Source organism: Phalangium opilio, unplaced genomic scaffold (assembly GCF_054372755.1).
Source record: "Phalangium opilio isolate 3A_F unplaced genomic scaffold, DU_Popi_V2 ptg000090l_1, whole genome shotgun sequence".
Taxonomy (NCBI): Eukaryota; Metazoa; Arthropoda; class Arachnida; order Opiliones; family Phalangiidae; genus Phalangium; species Phalangium opilio.
Window position 1 is genome coordinate 598,555 of NW_028324195.1, and position 23,932 is coordinate 622,486.

At 38.4% G+C, this 23,932-nt stretch overlaps 1 long non-coding RNA gene across 1 annotated transcript; it reads right to left on the bottom strand.

Moving 5' to 3' along the window:
* Positions 1 to 18,873: 18,873 nt before the first annotated feature.
* Positions 18,874 to 21,267, bottom strand: LOC149644232 (uncharacterized). The gene is made up of 4 exons (XR_016372001.1): positions 21,066 to 21,267; positions 20,752 to 20,917; positions 20,350 to 20,468; positions 18,874 to 20,280 (listed from the first exon to the last, which is right to left on the bottom strand). It is a non-coding gene; the product is annotated as an uncharacterized LOC149644232 (long non-coding RNA).
* Positions 21,268 to 23,932: the final 2,665 nt, after the last annotated feature.

Genomic DNA, 23,932 nt, shown 5'->3' on the forward strand with positions numbered 1-23,932 from the left:
TGCGCGCGGTAGTCTGAAGCTCAGAGGTTGAGGGGGATCCGAAACGGTGTTCCGCCTAAATATAAATATAAATTAGTAAACTCTGACAAACTGATAGAGTAAATTCATGCAGGAGAAAAAAAATAATAAGGTTTAATTTCTACTCACCCTTGAGAGTACATATTCTTGATGTCGTCCGTTTCTCGGTTCCTATCCTCCGCAAAATATCTTCCAATAGCAAAAGTTACAAAGTGTTGAAAAATACTATAAGTAACTAAGAGGCAGGCATGATCTCGTCTGAAGTCAGGATCAAAAAGTGATTGAGCTGGATCTCGTCTGAAGTCAGGAACAAAAAGTGATTGAGCTGGATCTCGTCTGAAGTCAGGAACAAAAAGTGATTGTGCTGGATCTCGTCTGAAGTCAGGAACAAAAAGTGATTGAGTTTGAGCACGCGTCAGGCTTTTATACTCTTGGCGTCGTACATTTAATCTTTTGTTTCAACCATCATACAGGTTTTACATTGACGTCACGTTGAAATCTTCGTCATGTTTCGAAATTCGCGTCAGGTTTCAATCTAGTTCGTATACTTGCAAGTTTCCTAACAAAAACAAATAGTCCAACCCCAACTATCACCCCATGTTGAGACTAACCGCTTTCTACAAGTGTGTATCACGATTTCGAATTATTTACTTGGATCGTTTATTTACCATGCGAGTTCCTATATTTTACCGTTCACCGACCTCGTTATTTACATTTCCTATCCTTGAAATAGGTCTATCAATAAAGAGAAATTGGTTAAAGTTGAAATAATTTCTAAAGTTTAAAATATAATTAGAAGCATTAAGTTGAAGTATATTGGCTCGAATTTCATGAATATGACGGTGGTATCGCTATCTTAAATATTTTCCCGACACCTGCTTCAAATCCCGTATCATTAACGTAAGCCGAATCAGAGGTGTTGGTTATCTAAATATAGGCATATTTCAAATTATAGGAGTTATTTATATACAAATTTAATACTATCCCACTAAATATAGGCACATTCCAACAAAATTTTCATTTAATATTTCTAATTACATTTCAAACTTTATAAATTATTCCAACTTTAACCAAAAGCGAATAGATATGAAAACAAAAAGTGAAGTTCATAAGCGATTCGTAGCCTTTGGGTATAGACTTCTTGTAAACTGAGAGATAAACGAGCTTCCCCTCAACTCTCGTACTAACTGACCAATCAGGGATAAGCTTTCTTACTTCATTGATTTTCTGAAAGTAGTACTTCCGTAACTAGCGCCCCAAACGTTAACTCTTCGCAAGAACGTCACGTGACGGCTAAATCGTCTGCTAGCTTGTTTGAACTATGACACACCAAGTCTTAAAGAATATTTAATGCGGTATTGTTAGGCAGGCAAAATGGAAGAGGTGTCGGTCGATTTAATTTTGAGAGATTTTGAAGAGAATAATTTCTTTACAACTGACGATTCGGGTAAAAGAAAAAGGCTTCTGCTATATATGAAGAATTGTGGTAGTCTAAAATAATGTGTAGAAGATATGAATAGCGAAACACGAAGGAGATCGAGGGGGCTACTCGGAATTTTTGTATTCGTGGTGCCAATGGATAGATAATTTAGTCTACTCAGAATGTGGAATAGTAATTTGTTTCGATAAAGAGTGCGAAACTGAACTTTTAAATGTTATTCAGTGGATCGGTTGGCGTGTTATAGATCTAAAGGCAAATGACAAACGAAGCGATGAATTGGAAAGTAACATTTCAAATCAAGTGGATTCGTTTTTCACTCAAAACAAGCGACCATATGAAGAGGAAATCAACATCAATGAGACAAAACAATCTAAACTTAGACGCTTAAAAACTGACAGATTGTATACAATGAATAGGCTAGTTGGAGGAGTTATGGGTGAAATATGGTCCATTATAAAGATCGAATGCAAGTTTTTTAAAAAATCAAACTAGGCAAGAAGCCTTTAACTCAAAAACAAAGGGATCAATCACATTTGATGTACAGAATTGCGCTTTCAATCAGAAATTGCGATCAATTGGTGGAAGATATCCCAGCAGAATTAGGATGATGAGGTGATTATTCATTGCTCACGTTTCACTCATACCCTTTGTATCTAGTCTAATTAAAATGGTTGTGGACCATTATTCTAGGAGAGCGGTCGCTCTCTTAGATAAGACTTGATACTCCCTCTAATGCTAAAGGAGGGTTCTTTGATTGGCTGTAGCTTTTTTTGTGTTGTGTTTGCCGCTTTGAAATTTTGCCAGTAAACTAAAATTTGGGCCCTACTTTTGTGGTTAAAATTCCAAAAAGATCCAACTAATAGTTAATTCTATAATGAAAAAAGTGTTTTTAGAATCCATAAAATTATTAAGACATTTGGTGAAAGATACTATATTGTTCCATAGAGATAACATGGGATTTTTTTGAAAAATGACCTTAATTGCGATCGTGTTTAAAGAAAACTATTCATTCGTTACGTTTGGAAACCATCTTAAATGAAAGATAACAGTCCATAGATGTGCCTTTTCTTAGTTTCATTAAGATAAATTAAGTTTAAGTATTGATTTTTATCATTATTAACACATACTTTGACTTACGTTGTTTTGGGTATTGGAATTACGGCGTTTTACCACTGTTAGAGACACGCATTTTAGCCCTAATTTTTTATGTTGGACTTACGGCGTTTTTGTTGTGATTCACGCCAATAGAGGGATATTAAGCAAGAAAAACATGGCGTTTGAGCTCTTGTAGGTGCTTTGCCCGGGTTCTTGTTGGTACTTGTGGGTTCTTGTGGGTACTTGTGGGTGCTTTTAGGTACTTGTGGGTGCTTTTAGGTACTTGTGGGTGCTTTTAGGTACTTGTGGGTGCTTGTAGGTACTTGTGGGTGCTTGTAGGTACTTGTGGGTACTTGTAGGTACTTGTGGGTACTTGTAGGTACTTGTGGGTACTTGTGGGTACTTGTGGGTTCTTGTGGGTTCTTGTGGGTGCTTGTAGGTACTTGTGTGTTCTTGTGGGTACTTATGGGTGCTTGTAGGTACTTGTGTGTTCTTGTGGGTACTTGTGGGTGCTTGTAGGTACTTGTGGGTTCTTGTGGGTACTTGTGGGTGCTTGTAGGTACTTGTGGGTGCTTGTAGGTACTTGTGGGTGCTTGTAGGTGCTTGTGGATACTTGTAGGTGCTTGTGGGTACTTGTAGGTGCTTGTGGGTGCTTGTAGGTACTTGTGGGTGCTTGTAGGTACTTGTGGGTACTTGTAGGTACTTGTGGGTACTTGTAGGTACTTGTGGGTACTTGTGGGTACTTGTGGGTTCTTGTGGGTTCTTGTGGGTGCTTGTAGGTACTTGTGTGTTCTTGTGGGTACTTGTGTGTTCTTGTGGGTACTTGTGGGTGCTTGTAGGTACTTGTGGGTGTTTGTAGGTGCTTGTGGATACTTGTAGGTGCTTGTGGATACTTGTAGGTGCTTGTGGGTACTTGTGGGTGCTTGTGGGTACTTGTGGGTGCTTGTAGGTACTTGTGGGTACTTGTGGGTGCTTGCAGGTACTTGTGGGTGCTTGTAGGTACTTGTGGGTGCTTGTAGGTACTTGTGGGTGCTTGTGGGTTCTTGAGGGTGCTTGTAGGTACTTGTGGGTTCTTGTGGGTACTTGTGGGTTCTTGTGTGTTCTTGTGGGTACTTGTGGGTACTTGTGGGTGCTTGTAGGTACTTGTGGGTGCTTGTTGGTACTTGTGGGTGCTTGTAGGTGCTTGTGGATACTTGTAGGTGCTTGTGGATACTTGTAGGTGCTTGTAGGTACTTATGGGTACTTGCAGGTACTTGTGGGTGCTTGTAGGTACTTGTGGGTACTTGTAGGTACTTGTGGGTACTTGTGGGTACTTGTAGGTACTTGTGGGTACTTGTGGGTACTTGTGGGTACTTGTGGGTTCTTGTGGGTTCTTGTGGGTTCTTGTGGGTGCTTGTAGGTACTTGTGTGTTCTTGTGGGTACTTGTGGGTGCCTGTAGGTACTTGTGTGTTCTTGTGGGTGCTTGTAGGTACTTGTGGGTGCTTGTAGGTGCTTGTGGATACTTGTAGGTGCTTGTGGGTGCTTGTAGGTACTTGTGGGTGCTTGTGGGTGCTTGTAGGTACTTGTGGGTACTTGTGGGTGCTTGTAGGTTCTTATGGGTACTTGCAGGTACTTGTGGGTGCTTGTAGGTACTTGTGGGTACTTGTAGGTACTTGTGGGTACTTGAAGGTACTTGTGGGTACTTGTGGGTACTTGTAGGTACTTGTGGGTGCTTGTAGGTGCTTGTGGGTGCTTGTAGGTGCTTGTGGGTACTTTTAGGTACTTGTGGGTACTTTTAGGTACTTGTGGGTACTTGTAGGTACTTGTGGGTACTTGTAGGTACTTGTGGGTACTTGTTGGTACTTGTGGGTACTTGTAGGTACTTGTGGGTACTTGTAGGTGCTTGTGGATACTTGTAGGTGCTTGTGGGTGCTTGTAGGTACTTGTGGGTGCTTGTAGGTGCTTGTGGGTTCTTGTAGGTACTTGTGGGTACTTGCAGGTACTTGTGGGTACTTTTAGGTACTTGTGGGTGCTTGTAGATGCTTGTGGGTGCTTGTAGGTGCTTGTGGGTGTTATGGGTGCTTGTGGGTACTTGTAGGCACTTGTGGGTGCTTGTGGGCACTTGTGGGTGCTTGTAGGTACTTGTGGGTGCTTGTGGGTACTTGTGGGTACTTGTGGGTACTTGTGGGTACTTGTAGGTACTTGTGGGTACTTGTGGGTACTTGTGGGTACTTGTTGGTACTTGTAGGTACTTGTGGGTGCTTGTAGGTACTTGTGGGTGCTTGTAGGTACTTGTGGGTGCTTGTAGGTACTTGTGGGTGCTTGTGGGTACTTGTGGGTTCTTGTAGGTACTTGTATGTACTTGTGGGTACTTGTAGGTACTTTTGGGTACTTGTAGGTACTTGTGGGTACTTGTAGGTACTTGTGGGTACTTGTGGGTACTTGTAGGTACTTGTGGGCGCTTGTAGGTACTTGTGGGTGCTTGTGGTTACTTGTTGGTACTTGTTGGTACTTGTTGGTATTTGTGGGTACTTGTAGGTACTTGTGGGTGCTTGTAGGTACTTGTGGGTGCTTGTAGGTACTTATGGGTGCTTGTGGGTACTTGTGGGTTCTTGTAGGTACTTGTGGGTACTTGTAGGTACTTGTGGGTACTTGTGGGTACTTGAGGGTACTTGTAGGTACTTGTGGGTACTTGTAGGTACTTTTAGGTACTTGTGGGTACTTGTGGGCGCTTGTAGGTACTTGTAGGAGCTTGTAGGTACTTGTAGGAGCTTTTAGGTACTTGTAGGAGCTTTTAGGTACTTGTAGGAGCTTTTAGGTACTTGTAGGAGCTTTTAGGTACTTGTAGGAGCTTGTAGGTACTTGTAGGAGCTTGTAGGTACTTGTGGGTGCTTGTGGGTACTTGTGGGTGCTTGAAGGTACTTGTGGGTACTCTCCCCGGGTACTTGTGGGTGCTTGAAGGTACTTGTGGGCACTTGCCCCGGGTACTTGTGGGTACTTGCCACGGATGCCTCTGGGTGCTTGCCCCGGGTGCTTGCAGTTACTTGCCCCGGGTGCTCCTGGGTGCTTACCCCGGGTGCTTGTAGGTACTTGTGGGTGCTTGTAGGTACTTGTGGGTGCTTGTAGGTACTTGTGGGTACTTGCCACGGATGCCGCTGGGTGCTTGCAGGTACTTGCCCCGGGTGCTCCTGGGTGCTTACCCCGGGTGCTTGCAGGTACTTGCCCCGGGTTCTCCTGGGTGCTTACCCCGGGTGCTTGCAGGTACCTGTCCCGGGTGCTTACCCCGGGTGCTTTTAGGTACTTGCCCCGGGTGCTTGTAGGTACTTTGCCTCCTCCATAGGATTAACATTACACTAAATTTTGGAAGCCCGTAACTCTGGTTATATTAGAGATACGGGGATATCCTTTGATTATGTAATAGTCCTATTTGTCAATTCCCTTTTTCGTTAACATTTGCTCCATAGGATACTCCATATACGGGAAAAACCTGGAAAACTCAGGGACGTATATGGGGAAAAGCTTGGAAATTTCAGGGAAATTTGTTTTCCAAAAGTTTTATGAAGCTTGTTATGGAACATATGTTATAAACTCATGGTTTTAGTTATATAAAGTTTTATAAAAGAAGGGATATCTAGTTTACTAGGGAGAAGGTATAAGATGCCTAAGTATTCGTGCGCCATAGTCCCAGTCCCACTTTCAAAATACAAGGGGGACGTAAAAGGAGGCCGGGCTATTTCGCCTCTCCTCAGTCGGAAAATACGTAGTTTTCGTCATTCGCGTCGCGTTTACGTGAGTTTTCTGGTCCGTGACCAAATTAGCATTTTTTAAACTGGACATTAGGCCAGCGACTTTCCTGACTTGGAATAAATAACTGGTCCGTGACCATTGACCAGAGCACGTCGTCTGCTAAACTAAAGAAATGGATAATTAAAATATTAGAATTATAATGTGTGGAGTCTGATTACCCTTGAACTTACTTAGTAGTCTCGTGGACCACTGACCCCCCCCCCCTCCGATTTAATTTTTGAACTGGACCAGGCGTGAAGATGCGAGTTTTCTAAAACCATCATGAAGATTAAATATTTTGACTTCGTTAATCGGGAATTAATCAAAGCATTTTAATATTAGGCGTAAAATTATTTACTCTCATATTTGCAGCAATGGCAACATTTTCGCACTTGACCCTGTATAATTGAATCGGCAAAATGAATTATATAATGACATTAACATAACCTCACGAGTGTTCATAAACTGAATTATATACGTTTCTGAGAGATAGTTGAGATTACAATTAAAGAATATTTCATATATTTCTGTCTATAATCGCAATTTAACGGGTTCACCCTTCGAGTTTTTCAGTTTTCTCAGAACCATTATGTCAAAGTTAAACGAGCGCCTTAAGACGATTCTTTCTCGCTTGCGTTTAATAAAGTACAAAGTAAGTAATTTACTTCATGTTCAGGGATCGTTTTAAATAATCCGCCATCATTTCGAACTGGGTTGCTTTGCTTTTTATGTCCCATTTTCCTGATAAGAAATAAAGTGAAATTGTCATCAAGAAAATCAATCTTAATTCCGAGGGGGGAGGGGTAAAACCTGTTCTATGTGATGTTGTTGAGGGGGGAGATGGGGGGATTGATGACGTCACGTGATGGTTTTGGCGGGAAATTTGAATTGTTGAGCCACCTGGTGGTAGTTTTCTTGATGACGTCATGGCTAATTTTTGATGACGTCACGTGGCTGATAACTGTAGGGATATGCTTATGCTAGGCTTATGCTATTGTAGATCATGGTAGGCTTATGGTATGGTAGATCCTGCAAGATAGGCTTATGCTAGGTTATTCTAGGCTTATTATTATTATGAATCGGATTTTCTAGTCAGAAAACATTTAATGAACACAATCAATTCCAATTAATTCGCGAATGTACGCGTCGTTATTTAAGCAAATGTAGAATAAATTATATAATTGTAGCTTACGCGTGAAGTTTTTGTCACGAACTAAGTTACAAAAATCTTCGAAAATGCTCGAAGGAACTATACACGCTGCTAGGAAATTTTTTACACGGTCGTAATCATTGTAAGACATAGTACCGCGACTTACGTAATATTTTTGATATATATCATTCATGCGTTTTACAATAGCTTCGTACATGCAATTAATAACTTCGGCTTGATCATTTAAAAGCTTGAAATGAAATCTCATAAAACTAAATTGCTCGTTCAGTTTCCCTGCTTCGGCCTTTGTTACAGCGAAGACGCTACCATTCTCGAATACTATATTCCCCTCCATAACGGTTATTTTAATTTTCAAGTTCAAGTAATGATAATTACCCCAGTCGCCAGTTTCCATAGCTGAATAGATCTCCGTCCACTCCTCCATAAATTCCTTCAAAACGTTTTCCGAGATGGTGAGAATAGTTCCGTCCTTTTGGCCAAAAGTAGGCTTGGCTCGCATCCATTCACCCCGAACACGGCAGAGCATTCATTACTTAGTCTAACGCGGGCGTTCACGCGGTAATCTCCTACTTTGGTGGACAGGTCTTTACTGTTTGAAAGGTTACAACCGAATGATCTTTATCGCGAGATTTTCTTGAGTGCGGGGTTGATAATTAGCCTGAGGGTATATTGACTGATGCTTTTTTTATTGCCCTTTATTGGCTACATACCAGGTGGTTTAGGACCTTAAAAGGGGGCGTGGCTAAACCAGTTGTATTGTTATCAATGGAATCTGTATTTAGAGTGATTTATGACTCACACAAACGTGTTAAGAAATTCCATCGACTTTTTATTTATACGTAACCACGCTCAGACGGGTCTATGGCCATAAAAAGGGGCAGAACTTGAACAAAAGAATTTATCCCCACCCGTTTTTACCTCTCCGAGTGACGTATGTCACGGAGAGGTTCTAATTTCAACGTGTCTGTGTGTCTGTCTGTCTGTCTGTCTGTCTGTTGTTATACCCACGTGACCGTGTTCGCAGTTTGCAAATCTAAGCAAAGGTATTTTCAATTTCCGGACCGCATGTACAGTACCCGGAAATTGTATTCCACTTACAGGCTATTACTTCATTGCCTGTCTACCACCACAAGCCTCTTGTCTTAGTCCATCCCACATGGACACCAGTCTGTACAAACTGGCTTCTAATCACCATCATCTGCTGCTCTTTACCCATCTCACATGGACACCAGTTTGTACACACTGGCTTCTAAACACCACCATCTTCTGGTCTTTTGTCCATCCCACATGGACACCAGTCTGTATGTGCTGGCTTCTAAACACCACCATCTTCTGGTCCTTTGTCCATCCCACATGGACACCAGTCTGTACATACTGGCTTCTAAACACCACCATCGTCTGGTGTTTGTCCATCCCACATGGACACCAGTCTGTATATACTGGCTTCTAAACACCACCATCTTCTGGTCTTTTTGTCCATCCCTCATGGACACCAGTCTGTACACCTGGCTTCTACTCCATCATCATCTTTAAGGTTAAGACATACGCGGCGATCGGCTAGGGTTACGAGAAACGTCTAGCCTTCCAATGGCGGGGTCTTCCTCCAAAGGTTCACGCAATTGCGATGTTCTTATCTACAGCTGCGATTCGAATCCTTTATATACTACCTATTTGAGTAAGGCGAAGCAACAGGCGTATGCTTCATTTCAAACGTCAATATTAGTCAAGTCTCTCAAGAATGTTTAATTGTTCTTTTTTAAAACGATGTAACGCTCAATAAGGCGAACAAATAACGAAGAAAATATTAATTATATTTATTTTAATATTTAAGATAATGTTGTTACTTAATTCAAAATTAATACGGAAAGAGTTAAAAAGCAGTCTATGTTTCTGTCTGTGTGTGTCCGTCCGTTGTTACTCTAGTGGGCTGCGTTAGCAGTTGGCTCTGGTTTGATGTGTAAAGTAATCCTACAGAACCTTAATATTCACTTTTTCCATAATATAAAGAGAATATGTTAAAATATTTTTCGTAATTACGATGGATTTAGTACTTTTGCAGCTTTAAAGCTCTGTTTCATTTTAATATTCGAAGGACATTTGAAAAGGCTGTTTATATATTACTTAATCTATACTACATCTGTATATAGAATAATCCTTGCTTTAATGAAGAAGGCCTGGACTCTGGCGGGGAAATGAATTATATTCCGCAATTAGCTTAGTGAATCATAAAGTAAATAATTGAGACCTGAGGTGAAGTAAACTTTACGTTTTAATTTTCGTGTCTGTAATAAAGGGACATTAACGGTTCAGAGTGAGCCGAAAGTTAAATACACGTTTAAATAATCAGGTTTAGATTTTATAAGAGAAGAAAGCATCATGGTAGCAATTAGATCAGTGAAAGGGGTAATCGTTAGCGGGTTATAACTTAGAAGTTTTCATTCTTATTATGGTGCGCATTGACTTTCAGTGCGTTTAACCACAAGTCAGCTTTGGTGATATTTAACGTTAACACTCGCGTTGGCAAGCTAAGAATATGGTAGAGGTGAAACGAGACAATAGTGTTTATACTGCTAACCAAATGTGTGTGTAGCTATAAGAATATAGGGTTAACAGTTGAGGTGTAGACAATTGAGCCTTTTCAAACACATAAAGGTTATATTCCTCCAAAATTTATACCCTTCATTTCCTGTTTTTTCCCCATTTACTGATTTAAATGTGTCTAAGACATATCTCTATTGGATGTAAATGTCGTCTGATTTACTGTATATTCACTTTGCTTGGAATACTGCTTTAATAATTCGTAAATGTTTACTTCAAAATAGAGAAATAATTCTATATTTAGGTTAATTAGTTTGTAGTAGTAGTCCTCTTCTTGACTCGGAGAGGTAATATTTTGGTTTTTCCAACTTGTTATTTTTACTATAAAGACGTGTCTTAATGGATTTAGGGGCATGGTCGAACCAGTTGTATTGTTATGAATGGAATCTATTTTCGGATTTATTGCTTTGTTAGTTGGTTACTCTTCCTACCACGAAACATTTAATTGTTTCCAGTTGTTTGCCCCAAAGGCATTATCCTGACAAGTCTCTACATGTTTAAGATATTTTTGTTCCGTTACCCGAAATTAAAGTAATATTTTTAAAATACCAAAATGCAAATTCAACTAGGAATACAGTTACTAGGATGAAAGTAACTGCCACTATTTTCCCTGGCTTTGAAAGAGCTTCGCGAATTAACGTCTGCTTAGTAACAGCGTCCATTTTAATCTAACCTTTCATCGACTTATTTGGGGTATAAATAGCGGCTGATTTGGTCAGGACCTCATTAGATTGTTAGACCGCCAGGATAAGATGAATCGAGAAATTACACGTCTAGAATCGTTTGTTGGGTTTTCGAGTAAGTTAGTAAAACCGTCAGAACTAGCCCGTCATGGGTTTTACTATTTAAGTTCGGGGACCGCCGCTGTTAAGTGCCATTTTTGTGACTTAACGCTACGAGGATGGGAACCTAACGATAATGTTTTAGAGGAGCATCAGAAATTCAAGGCAGACTGTGATTTACTGCAAGGTTTACCAACTAATAACATGCCTATATTCATCCAAAACCCATTGACTAAAGACATGCCACCAAACAGAAAGTACAGAGATGTCCCTCAAGAAGAGTGGGTGAAAGAAAAAGTCATTCCGCCAACCCAACCCATACCAACAACACTTACCCCGAATGACGATATTGTACTAAGAATTAAACGCGTTAATCTCCAGAAAGCTATAATTGAAATGTTTATTCAAGAACTTTTGCGACATGAAAGTTAGGTCCTATTTTTGTAATATATTCCATACCTTATTACTTTTTAAATTAAAAAAAGTTTTAGAACTAATCAAAAAAACTTGAAATGTATCTCGAAATAAATATAATTTTTTCCTTAATTTGTTCATTGTAATGCTATTATACCTACTACAGTCCTGATAGAACCTTTTCAGTGGTTATAGTGTAGGGTGTTACTTAGCTTTTCTCAACACATTTCGTGTTAAAAGTAAAACGTTTTTGAACATATACATTACATTTTACAGAAGCGAAAACGATCATTTAAAATTCCTAAAATCCCATAGGAATACATGGGGAATTGTATAAACCACCGAATCGAAAACTGTCATATTCATTACATTTTATCAACACGAAACGCGTCATTTGAAAAAAAAATTTCAAATGTTTAAAGCGTTGAAATAAATTCTAACTAAATTTATCAAAATCATTCCCATTTTCAGTTTGGTTTTTGAGAGTTCCTCAAAATGATTTATGGCTTTTGGGATTGGGTGAATGACCTCGGGCCCCTTAGATGCATTGGAATTTATTTTTCTTTAATTGAAACACCCCCACCAGTTGGTTTATGACCTTGAAAAGGGGGGGGGGTACCTTAACAAAAGCATCTATTCCCTTTGTCTTTTTGGGGCATTCCAAGACTTCTATGGCCATAAAAGTGGGCTGAACTTGAACAAAAGAATTTATTTTGTTAATTCTTTAATTGGACCCCACACCAGGTGGTTTAGAACCTTAAAAGGGGGCGTGGTCGAAACAGTTGTATTGTTATCAATGGAATTTATATTTAGAGTGATTTATGACTAGCCCAAACGTGTTAAGGCATGTTTATGATATTAAGGGGGATCTATTTTTTTTCTAATTGTATCACGAAAGTATAAAAGGGCGGATCACTCTAGGCTACTCATCAGTTTACTTCTGACCGCTATTGATGCAAGCCAAGAAATCTTCTGCTCCCAAACAAAACTTGTGAGTTATTTCGTGCCCATATCTTAGTACTTTAGTATTTTTGACTTAGTTTTTATTGTTATTTGACTCTTAGTATTTTAAAATTTTATAAGTACTTTCATTTTAACTTAGTTTTTTATTATTTTAATTTTTTTACAGGTGTTTTAGTATTTTTAACTTAGTATTTTAAATTTTTTATAAGTACTTTACTGTTTTTATGAGTACTTTACTGTTTTTATAAGTACTTTCAATTTTTTATAAGTACCTTCAATTTTTATAAGTACTTTCAATTTAGTTTTTATAAGTACTTTACTGTTTTATTGTTTTTTATAAGTACTTTTAATTTTTTATAAGTACAATACTGTTTTATTTTTTATTGTTTTAGCATTAGTGTTTTAGTATATTTTTGTGTTTTAATATTATTATTTAGGCCTATTCAGAATTATTATTAGTATTTTGTGTTATTTGTATTTTTAAATTATCGCAATGGCCAACTCTAATGTAGAAATTGAACTCCCTATTGAAGTTGATAGATTTTTAGTCGACTTTCCAGACTCGTTAGAAATAGCCTTTTTAAATGCCGATGACACGTTCTTGGCAAACTATGCGACCCCTCAGTCTATCAATAGCCTTCCTTCTCCCATCCAGTCTAGGGCCAACAATAGCCCTCCTCCTTTATCGCCTCTGGAAGAGGCCTTTCAAATCGCCGACGTTTCCTTCTTAGACGGTTATACTACCCCTCCTTTAGCTCCATCGCAAAATGAGTCAATGGATTTGGGGAAAGGACAGGTAGGGGTGGGGCTCTTACTCCTCCACCCCCATCTCCGCTAGTTGCGCCAACCGGTGTAAACGTACTTTCTAGCGGGGTAGTGTCCTTTTCCAATTTTAATCTTGATGGATGGGAAATGGAAGTACAGTTTGACAACAACATCGTCGAATCAGTAAGCGACTTCCTAGAATACGTTTTGGACGACTGTTTACCCGATGACATGATAGCAATTTCAATGACAAGCATTAGTAATCCAGGCAATCAAACCGCAGACTTTAGTTTTAGAAGAAGGGACCAAATAGATATTGGATTCATATTAGAAGTAGTCGCTGATAAGGCGTATAACTCGGAAGGGGGTTCAAAGTTTTTTCTCGGTCCAATAGGAATAAACATACAGCGAGTGAGGTTGCCCCAAGGCGCCTACCGTTCGAAACGGCTAGGAATTTGTAGCTTCGAGACTTGCCAGGGAGAAGAAATGTATTGTTCAGATCAAGAACAACGATCGGCTATGCCTCCCTTATGCTCTAGAATACACAGGAATCATACAATGCATCCCCTTCACAAAAGCCTCGAGGCGGATTTCAAAACACTATGTCGTCCCAATATTAGTAAAAATTCGAGAGAGAGGCTTAGGAGGATGGCGGAGGAATTAGCCGTGGCGGCGGAAATACCATTAGACGAATGCGCGGGGGCGAGTGCTCTACCTCGATTTCAATCATACTTGGCTGATTACCAAATAAGAGTTTTTACGGTTAAAACAAACGTCCCCCACCGTATTTTCGGGGAACCAGATTTCCTTCTCGGTACCGATGGTAATCCAAAACCGCGCCTATACCTTTTTAACAACCAGAATCATTTTGACGTCATCACCAAACCTAAACCTCTCCTCAATTTTCATTATTTCTGCGAGAGGTGCCTTGTGGGATATAACAACTTAGACTTTACTCACGCTTGCCACAAGTATTGTTATTCCTGTCAAAGGGCCGAAGATTGCGAGGGGGGAGAAATTAGATGCGGGACCTGCCTGTCTTGAGGGAAAGCATGCCTCTTTTAGAATCTTACGCGCCAGACAGGCTAACCGAAAATCAACGTTCGGTTTTAATTTCTTGTTACAACGAACAAGTTGAAGCCAGAAAAGGTTTCACCTATGTTGTAGAATTGATCCATTATTGCCGTTTGGATCTCAGGATTTAAGAGAGGGGTGCTTAAAGTACAGGGAAATCTTTGAGAAGATTGCGGACGTTAACCCTTTTAACACTGCCTTGACAATTGCCGGGCTCTGCAACGCCATTTTCAAGAAGGACGACCTAGCGCCAAATTCAATAGGAATTGTTCCACCTCACGGCTATAGAATGAAAGACCCTCAATCTAAAGTAGCCATCGAGTGGTTGAGGTGGGAAGCGCATAAGCGCGGGGTCATTATTAAGTCGACTTTTAACGGTTCAGAACCTAAAATTTTGAACATTAAAGTCGACGGGCTTCTAGTAGACGATCTTGGCGCAGATCAAAAGGTCGTCTACCAATTTCAAGGTTGTTTTTGGCACGTGTGTAGAACCTGTTTCCCGGTAAACAGAGACCAGGTTTTGCACGGTGACGTCACCCAAACTTTGCACTCCCGCTATACTGATACTTTGAACTGTAATAAGAGGCTTAGGGAGCTGGGGCATAAGGTAATCGAAATGTGGGAATGCGTATTCCACAAATTGAGGGAGCAAAAGCCCGAAATTAACACCTTTCTATCTTCCATTCATGTCCAAATCGATGCGTGGGAACCACTTAATCCCCGTAACGCATTTTTCAGGGGACGTACTTCCGCTCTGTGTCTTCATCACAAGGTTAAGCCGGGAGAGGAGATTCGACATGTCGACGTCACTAGTCTATATCCATGGTATAACAAATACGGCAAACTACCTTACGGCCAAACTACGATCTTGACAGACAACTTTCCACCCATTAATGAGATTGAAGGTTTTATTAAACTGGATATCCTCCCCCCTCGTAACCTCTTCCACCCTGTTTTACCCCAAAAGATCGGGGGGAAATTGTGCTTTGCCCTGTGTCAGCTGCGCGCTGAAAGCAAATATCAAGGGGACTGCACACATTCCGACGAGGAAAGAGTTATTAGCGGGACTTTGTGGCGGACGAAGTCCATTTAGCGGTTAGAAAGGGTTACGTGGTTGTTAAAACCCACGAAGTCTGGTCGTACAAAATATCTCAGTACGACCCCGTAACTAAATCAGGCGGGCTTTTTAACAATTACGTCAACTGCTTTCTGAAGCTAAAACAGGAAAGTAGCGGCTGGCCTTCTGACGTAGTAACCCAAGCGCAGAAAGATCAATACGTAGCCGAGTACTACGAAAAGGAAGGGGTAAAACTTGATCCTAGCTGTATCGAGAAGAACGCTGGCAAGCGTACCATCGCCAAACTGTGTTTGAATTCGTTTTGGAGCAAATTTGGTGAGAGGACTCGCCTTGACAAGGTAGAAGTCTTCGATGATCCACAGAAGTTCTTTAACTTGTTCTATGACCCAGCAATTGAGGTCAAGACGTTGATACCAGTTAGCGACGACATTTGCGTTGCTAAGTGGTGTTATATCAACGAGATTGACCCAATTAATAAAAATGTCAGTGTTCCGATCGCAGCCTACACCACTGCCATGGCTCGGATTAAGCTTTATTCCTACTTAGACCGCTTGGGTGAGTCTGTTTTATATACAGACACTGATTCGATACTGTACGTTTACACACCAGGGGGCGTAGAAATCGAAACTGGGAATTTCCACGGTGAAATGACCAATGAGCTTGAAAAGTACGGACCCGCGGCCTACATCGAAGAATATGCGAGTGGTGGATGTAAGAACTACGCATACCGAGTTGTGAACCCTGATACCGGATCGACAGCCGTCGAGATGAAGGTTAAGGGGTTCCGACTTAACCATACCACCAAAGATTTGGTTAACATGGATAGGTTAATGGGGCTTATAGGCATTTACGAACCGCCGGCGGAACCAATCCAAGTACCAATCCCCAAGCAAATACGCCGAAAAGCTGATCACACTGTTATAAGTGTCGACCAGTCCAAGGTTTACAGAACTGTGGTGGATAAGGTCAGATTGATTGAAGATTTCCGCACGCTACCTTACGGTTATCGAGTTTGAGCACATTCGACAGTATCTGTTTCTGTGAGGGGTCTCTTCTTTTTTATTTATTTATTTATTTATTTATCTAGTCAGTCCCGGTGATATTTATTTATGTATTTATTTATCTAGTCGGCATGTATATAAAGTCTAGCCATATTGTTTTTTGATCAATATTATCAATTAGTCATTTTCGTCTCGGTGAAATGTCCTGTGATTAACTAATTTTTTCGTCAATGCTTCCTTAAATATCCCATGTATTTTCGAAATTGCAATTGTTCATTTTCGTGTCGATCTCTTCTATATATTATAAAAAAACGTCTTGGTTTGGACCAAGGCCGAAAAAACAAACGATATGTGTGAGGTTTATCATTTGACTGAAGTTTCAGATATTGCAATTGTTTTAGTTATTTTTATCCATTTAATCCTTAATCAATATTAAATTCAATCAAATGATTTTACTGTTAATCGATCTAGTCCCTCTAAATTAATTGAAAAAATTACATATCTACGCTTTTTCAAGAACAATTACATTTTCCGAAAACATTTTATCATGAAATTAATTATTTTGAAGGGAGTACGTGTTGAGCTATCAACATAGAATATTTGAAATATTCTATTGACTTTCTAAAAAGAGCAAGCGAACTTTGACATAATTCGAAAGGAAAATGTAAAAATTTAACCACCCCTTTCTACATTGTTGGCGCTACTTGTACACCGGTTACGTATTACGCGTAATCATTTTAGCACGCTTAAAGACCATTTCGGAAAACACACAGGGGCGAGGCCACCATTGGGGTATTATCCCTCGCACCAAGGGTCACCGCCAGACGGAGTCAATTCGCTCTGCCTATAGCGGTGCTTCTAGGCGAGAGAAAGAAGACCCCAATGGCGGCATCACCCTTGTGTTTTAGTTTCTCTGTATGTAATTTCTAAAATGGTCTACTCACTTACAAATGTACACAAATTACACTGAGTGATCGGTCCTTCAGGCGCTAGTGAGTGACAAGCCACAACCATAATCATTCATGTACAGGAATGTTTTATAGTTTTAGGTTATTAAGGTTGGCGGGCAAGTCCGGAGAGTCACTAATGTGAAAAGGTTTCGAACTATATGGTATTATTGGCTGAGTGTGTTGCGACGGCTCAGATGACCCATACACTTGAACCACTGGTGCTTTTAAAAATTTTTATATTGGGAAAATAGAGGAAGAGGGGTCGGAGTAAAGTGTGACCTTCGCATAACTGTTAATGAATAATGTGTATACCCATATTATTTCCGCATGAAATGAATATAACAAGTCATTGGTACTGAGAAGTATTTCTTTTTATGTAATCTTTACCCTTACCTTCGGTTATATCAGAAGTAAGATAAGGGACTAGAAGTAACGAGGTAACCAAACTCTTCACTTGGTGATGGAAGCGGCATAAAATCGTCAAATTTGTTCACTAGTGCTAGGCTCTATTACCAATGCTAGGGCACTTTAATTCTAGTCCCTTATCTTACTGCTGGTTATATTTATACCGATATTGCCGATATCATATTTTTCCTGTGCTACAGAGAGCCACCTACTAAACGAAACCACACAGGATAAGCATTGTTGCTTTGTCTCAAGAAGACGACATTAGTTTGAGAAAAAAAGTTCTTTATCATATTTTCTCTAAAATCAGTCTTCTCAGAAACTTACTACAGATTTAAACTTTTTTGGTGCAAACTTGAAAATTTGTTAAGCCAGCAACAATTAAAACTATGGCCGTCAAGGTGCTTACAAGTTAGTGAGCAACGACACGAAATCCCTTCAAAATAATTAATTTCATGATAAAATGTTTTCGGAAAATGTAATTGTTCTTGAAAAAGCGTAGATATGTAATTTTTTCAATTAATTTAGAGGGACTAGATCGATTAACAGTAAAATCATTTGATTGAATTTAATATTGATTAAGGATTAAATGGATAAAAATAACTAAAACAATTGCAATATCTGAAACTTCAGTCAAATGATAAACCTCACACATATCGTTTGTTTTTTCGGCCTTGGTCCAAACCAAGACGTTTTTTTATAATATCTGTCACTTCAGTCTTTTTGTAATTAAAATTTGAATAATTTTATTTTTGCTTTACCGTCATACATTTGGGGTTGATCTATTTCTAATTGCTTAAAGAAGTACTTAAGTATCGTTAATTACATTTAACTTATATTCAAAAACATTGATTTCGATAAGCAAATAATGTTGTACTTTATTTATTAAAGAAGTTTAAAAACGACGGTATTTGAAATATGGACAGTGTTGTCGAGATCAGACCAACAGCTTCCTATATGTAAAACCACCAATACTGCCAACGGGAGATGTCATACTAAATTATACTTGCCATAAATTATATTATATTATTATACTTGCCATAAATTATCAGGACTCGACACTGGACTTGAAACCTAGTTCTTAAGCTGACTTAAGGACTCGAGGACTCGATACCAATTAAAAGACTCGACTCGAGATTCTATGAGAGCTTTTTTAAGGACTCGAGACTCGACTCGAACCCTAAAAAACTGGACTCGCACAGGCCTAATTAAAATTTAAATGGAAAAGTTTCATTTTGACACATTCCTTACCCTAAAATTTTGTATTTGGAGCCCATTAATGTATTATAGTGATAATGTAATTAATTTTAGTGTTAAATAGGAAAACATTTAGGCTGAAAGAACAACTCGCGTAGTTTGATCTTATTTTATTATTTCAGTTAAGATTTATCTAAAGTTACCCAAAAAACGTATTGTTTTCGATTAATTTCACGTTAAATATGGTTATTAAGTTGAAATTAACGGCTTATCTTCTTTTACTAGTCTTATTTCTGTTTATTAAACGAGTTTGAACAAGAAATTCTCCCTAGCTGCAAACTTTAGAGGCGTGACTGTTTGACTCTTGCGGAACAATCACTATTTTGCCCCAAAACTTTTAAATATCGCTCCTTTTCAATGGCTCTCTTTTCAAAATGGGGAAAAATGCTTTTAAATGACAATTTAATTAATCGTAAGAATTAAACAGGAAAGTGGAGGCTGGGTGAAAGATAAGTGTAGTTTTAATTTTAATTTGTTAGTTTAATTATAAGGTATCCATGAATTTACCCAAAACATTCGTATTTTGGGTTAATTTCACATTAATTACACTTGATCGAGTTTAATTTAACGGCTTATCTTGTTAATCTAGTGTGGATTTAGTTTATAATACAAGTAGTATGCGCTTTTGATATATTTTAATGATCATTTAAATTAATTTGAAAGTGAAATAGGAAACTACTGTGGCTGTACGAAAAACTTGTGAGGTTTTAATCTTAATTTGAGCGTGGTTCGTGAGAGTGGATTAAGCTTAAAATGTATTTGAATTTTTTACCCTAATTGCAATGTTTAGTGCAGTTTAATATTTTTGCCATATATTCATCATTGTGGTACCCTAAACTTTTGAATTTCGCGGCAATTAATGTACTTTAAAGATAATTTAAATTAACTTAAGTGTGAAATAGAAAATATTGGGCTTTACCAATGGCTTGGGTAGTTTTAATCATAATTAAACAGTTTATTTAAAAGTTATTTGAGCTTTTATCCAAAAATGTATATTTTGGTTTAATTTCACGTTAATTATATTAAATTGAGTTAAAATTAACGTAGGATTGTGTTTTGGCAGTGTACATTTAGGTTATAAAATGAGTTTAAATGTATGCATCACCTTAATTGCAATTTTTAGTGGAGTTTTCGATTCTCATTTTACGCTAAACTTTTGAATTTTGCGCCTATTAAGGTACTTTGGAGATAATTTAAATTAGATTGAGTGTGAAAGAGAAAACATGGGGCTTTACCAACGGCTTGGGTAGATACAATCTTAATCAAGAACATCATTTAAGAGTTATCGGAGTTTTCATCCAAAAAATGTATATTTGGGGTTAAATTTCACGTTAATTATACTTAATTACGTTGAAATTAACTTGTCGTCAGTGCTCATTAAGCTTATAAAATGACTTTCAACAATTAATTCACCTTAATTCTAATGTTTAGAGGAGTTTTTGATTATTTCCAACACATTGCGTTCAATTTTTATCCTGTGCTAGGTTTGTGGTAAAGATTATCTATACAATATGTTAATGAATGATGTTATTCTATAGTTTAGCTTGAATACCAGTAATTAAATCAAATACCTATACAATTCATAGCAATTTAAACCAATAAAGAAACGGCAATGTGGACTGTGGAAATAGCAAACAACGTAACCCTCCGTTTCTAACGTGGTTACGTTGAGAGAATCTGTGTTGTAAACCTGAAAATTATTTCACTAATTAAATTATATAACGACACTATCCTCCTGGATTAACCAGTACCACTGTTACTTATGAATTAAACAATCCACTGTTGGTAACAAATAGTTTATAAAATGATAACGTAACATGACTAACATCACAGTATGACTGATTCAATAGGATCAAAATTGTTTTAACGAATAATCTGGTCCTCTACATTGGTTTAGTTTCAGGAATGATAGCACACACCTTCACAATTAGTAGCATTTTAGTGAGATTAACAAATAATGAAACCGAGTATACCTGTCCTCAAATGAGAATGTTGAAGCGCCAACAAACAGTCATGATGAATACAGTATTAAGTTACGTAGCGTAAAACGGTAACCTAGGCCCTAGGGTTAGGATTTGTAGCATGAATCGAAGCAGACTGCGTATTTTTGTAATTCCAAATTTCCAATCCAAAACAGTGCTGGAAATAAGCTTTCTTATAATCTTTAAAAGGAAAGACACTATAAACTCTATATTACATAGACAAACTAAAACTTAAGCCTTGGCCGTAAAGAACGTCGAAAAGCTTACTTTAAATGATATAAAAACCTCTAACTGTAATTATTTACCTGAATTACTTTTCTAGACGAAAATTCGACCTGATAACGACGTATTTCCTATTAAGGGTGCTACAGTTAATTAGAAAATACATATAAAGGTGCTCAAGCTCGGATGAAATACCAAAGTAATTGGTTAGGGTCTACTGCTAAGAAATTAGGAAAATCAGCAAGAAACCCAACATTTGAAATTTGTCAACGTAACTTGTTAGCACCCACAAACCTAGGCCTTTCTAGTTGTCAACGAGAACGAAATGAAGAAATAGGTTTAAGCGCGCTATAAGGTTAGGCTGACTTCTGACCCAAAAGTAATTTTTTGACGTACTATCTTAATTAGTTAAATTACAAAAATTAGAATTCATTAATTAAAAATCGAAACACGTAAGTTTCCCATTTAAGAAATGCTTGTTAATTTAGAAGTATTCCGAAAACTAACTTCGCTATACTTTTTCCGTATGGCCTGCCACAATTGCCTTAAAAAACCGAAAATTTTTTAATGCTTTTTCTATGGGACGCTAACCCTAAAAACTGTGAATTTTCTTTTAACATTACGGAAGGGTGTCACGTCATATCTACAAGGGCCTACCGGCCCTGTAGAATATATATATACAAACACTTTACAATATTTATCTCATTAGTTCGTTGAAAGTCAAAGTGTAAGGTCATGTATCCTTTCTACCATCCTTTTAACATGGTGATAGCAGGCCCGTCTCAAAGTGGGAAAACTCAATTAGTTTTAAAAATATTAGAGAACAGGGAAGCCATGTTTTCCCCTAATATAAGCGAAATACATTGGTTCTACGGTGAATGGCAACCTTTTTTCGAAAGTTTGAGAAAATTTGTGGTTTTCAAACAAGGTATGCCAAATTTATCAGAACTACCGGCGGTAAGCCTTGCCTTTTAATCATCGATGACTTGATGACCGAGAACAAAGGAGAAGTTGGGTCTCTTTTTACCAAGGGAACGCATCATCGCAACTTGAGCGTGATTTATATCGTCCAAAACGTATTCCATCGATCCAAAGACTCTAGAGATATTTCTTTGAACGCTCATTATCTTATACTTATGAAATCTCCTAGAGACAAATTGCAAAGTTCAATAATAGCTAGACAAATGTTTGCCGATAAATGGCGTTTCGCTGTCGACGCCTACCGTGACGCTACTAGTTTACCTTTCGGATATTTATTATTCGATCTACACCAAAGATGCCCCGAGAATCATAGACTTAGGACAGGAATATTTCCCGACAACCCTTGCGAAGTTTACATCCCCAAATAATTATAATAGTAGATGGGTGTTTAGCCTTCTCTTCATTTAGTCACTATGCCTTATGCCGTTCGGTCACAAAGAAATTTGCTCTCCGTTATTGCCAAATCCCCTCGAAAACATCGTAGAATCATTTTACGTAACGCCAAGAAGCCCTTAATCGACGCAATCGCAGAGTGTGTTGAAAATACTTTACACGGTAACGTTAAATTAAATAAAAATCAAAAAGCTAGATTAGCTAGGCATTCCGCAAAACTTAGAAAAATTGCTAATAAGAGAATATCTTGGAAAACAAAACGTGATATATTAGTTCAGGAAGGTGGTAGTTTCTTTTCTTTCCTTTTCCCTCTAGTTTCCTCTATTATCGGCGCTATAACAGGAGGTAGTCAGTAAAATATGCAGTACGCTCAGAAAATGGTCCTTGTCCCTAACTCTACCTTTAAAAGCGACCCCTTTCCCCACCCCCAACAACAAGTAGTTTTGGAATTGGACAATGAAATGAATGTTATTTTAGCTCGTAAAGATTTAGACGAAGCTTCAAAATGGCGCTTATACGAACAGACTGTACAGAGATATAATTATTTACATAATATCGCTAGGCAACCTATACCCACGGTCCCCCAACCAACATCCAACTATTTTAACTTGGCTTGGTTAGACGATATCCCCCTTAAATATATAGGGCATGTACATAGTATCGTTGATCAGATTTCAACTAACCCTGAAAAGCTTAGGTGGACAGATAGTGGAGAAGTTATAGTTAATGATTCATTAATACCCGGCTCGAGTATTAGAGATATAGCTTTAGAATTTGTCAAGCCTTCCTCTAACAAAGACCCAAAACCTAGAGGTTTTTACGCATTTACAAACCTACTTTCTAGTTTTTCCCCTCTAACTTCGTATACAATACCCCAACAAATTAAAATAAAAAGAACTAGAGCTCCCAAAGTTAGTGTCAAGGTAGCAGCTAAAAAACTTAAATCTGAGAATAGTCTTGAGGCAGCAGCTAAAAAACTTAAATCTGAGGAAAGTCTTAAGACAGCAGCTAAAAAACTTAAAACTGAGTCTCCGAAATGGGTAGCGTACGTAAAATCTCCAAAATTTTAGAAGGTATCTACTCTAACCCTTCCCACCCTGCCAGTTTCGGGGGTGCTGAAAAATTATATTTAGCAGTGAAATTAAAGGGTATTAGTAAGAAACAGGTACTAGATTGGTTAAAGGGAAAAGACGCGTACACTCTACATAAGAGAGTTTTTAGAAAGTTTAAAAGAAACAAGGTGGTTGTAACTAACATAGGAGATCAATATCAGGCGGATTTGAACGACATGCGTTCTTTGAGTCAGTACAACGACGAGTACAAATACATATTAACCGTAATAGATTGCTTTAGCAGAAAAGCCTGGGCCGTACCTTTAAAATCCAAAAGCGGTGTTGAAACGGTTGAGGCTTTTAAGTCTGTCTTTAGAGAGAGGGTTCCTAGGAAACTACAAACGGATAAGGGTACTGAATTTAGAAATTCCCAATTACAAGGATACTTGAAGGAGAAAGGGGTTATATTTTTACAACTGAGAATGATGATATAAAAGCGTGTATGGTAGAAAGATTAAATCAAA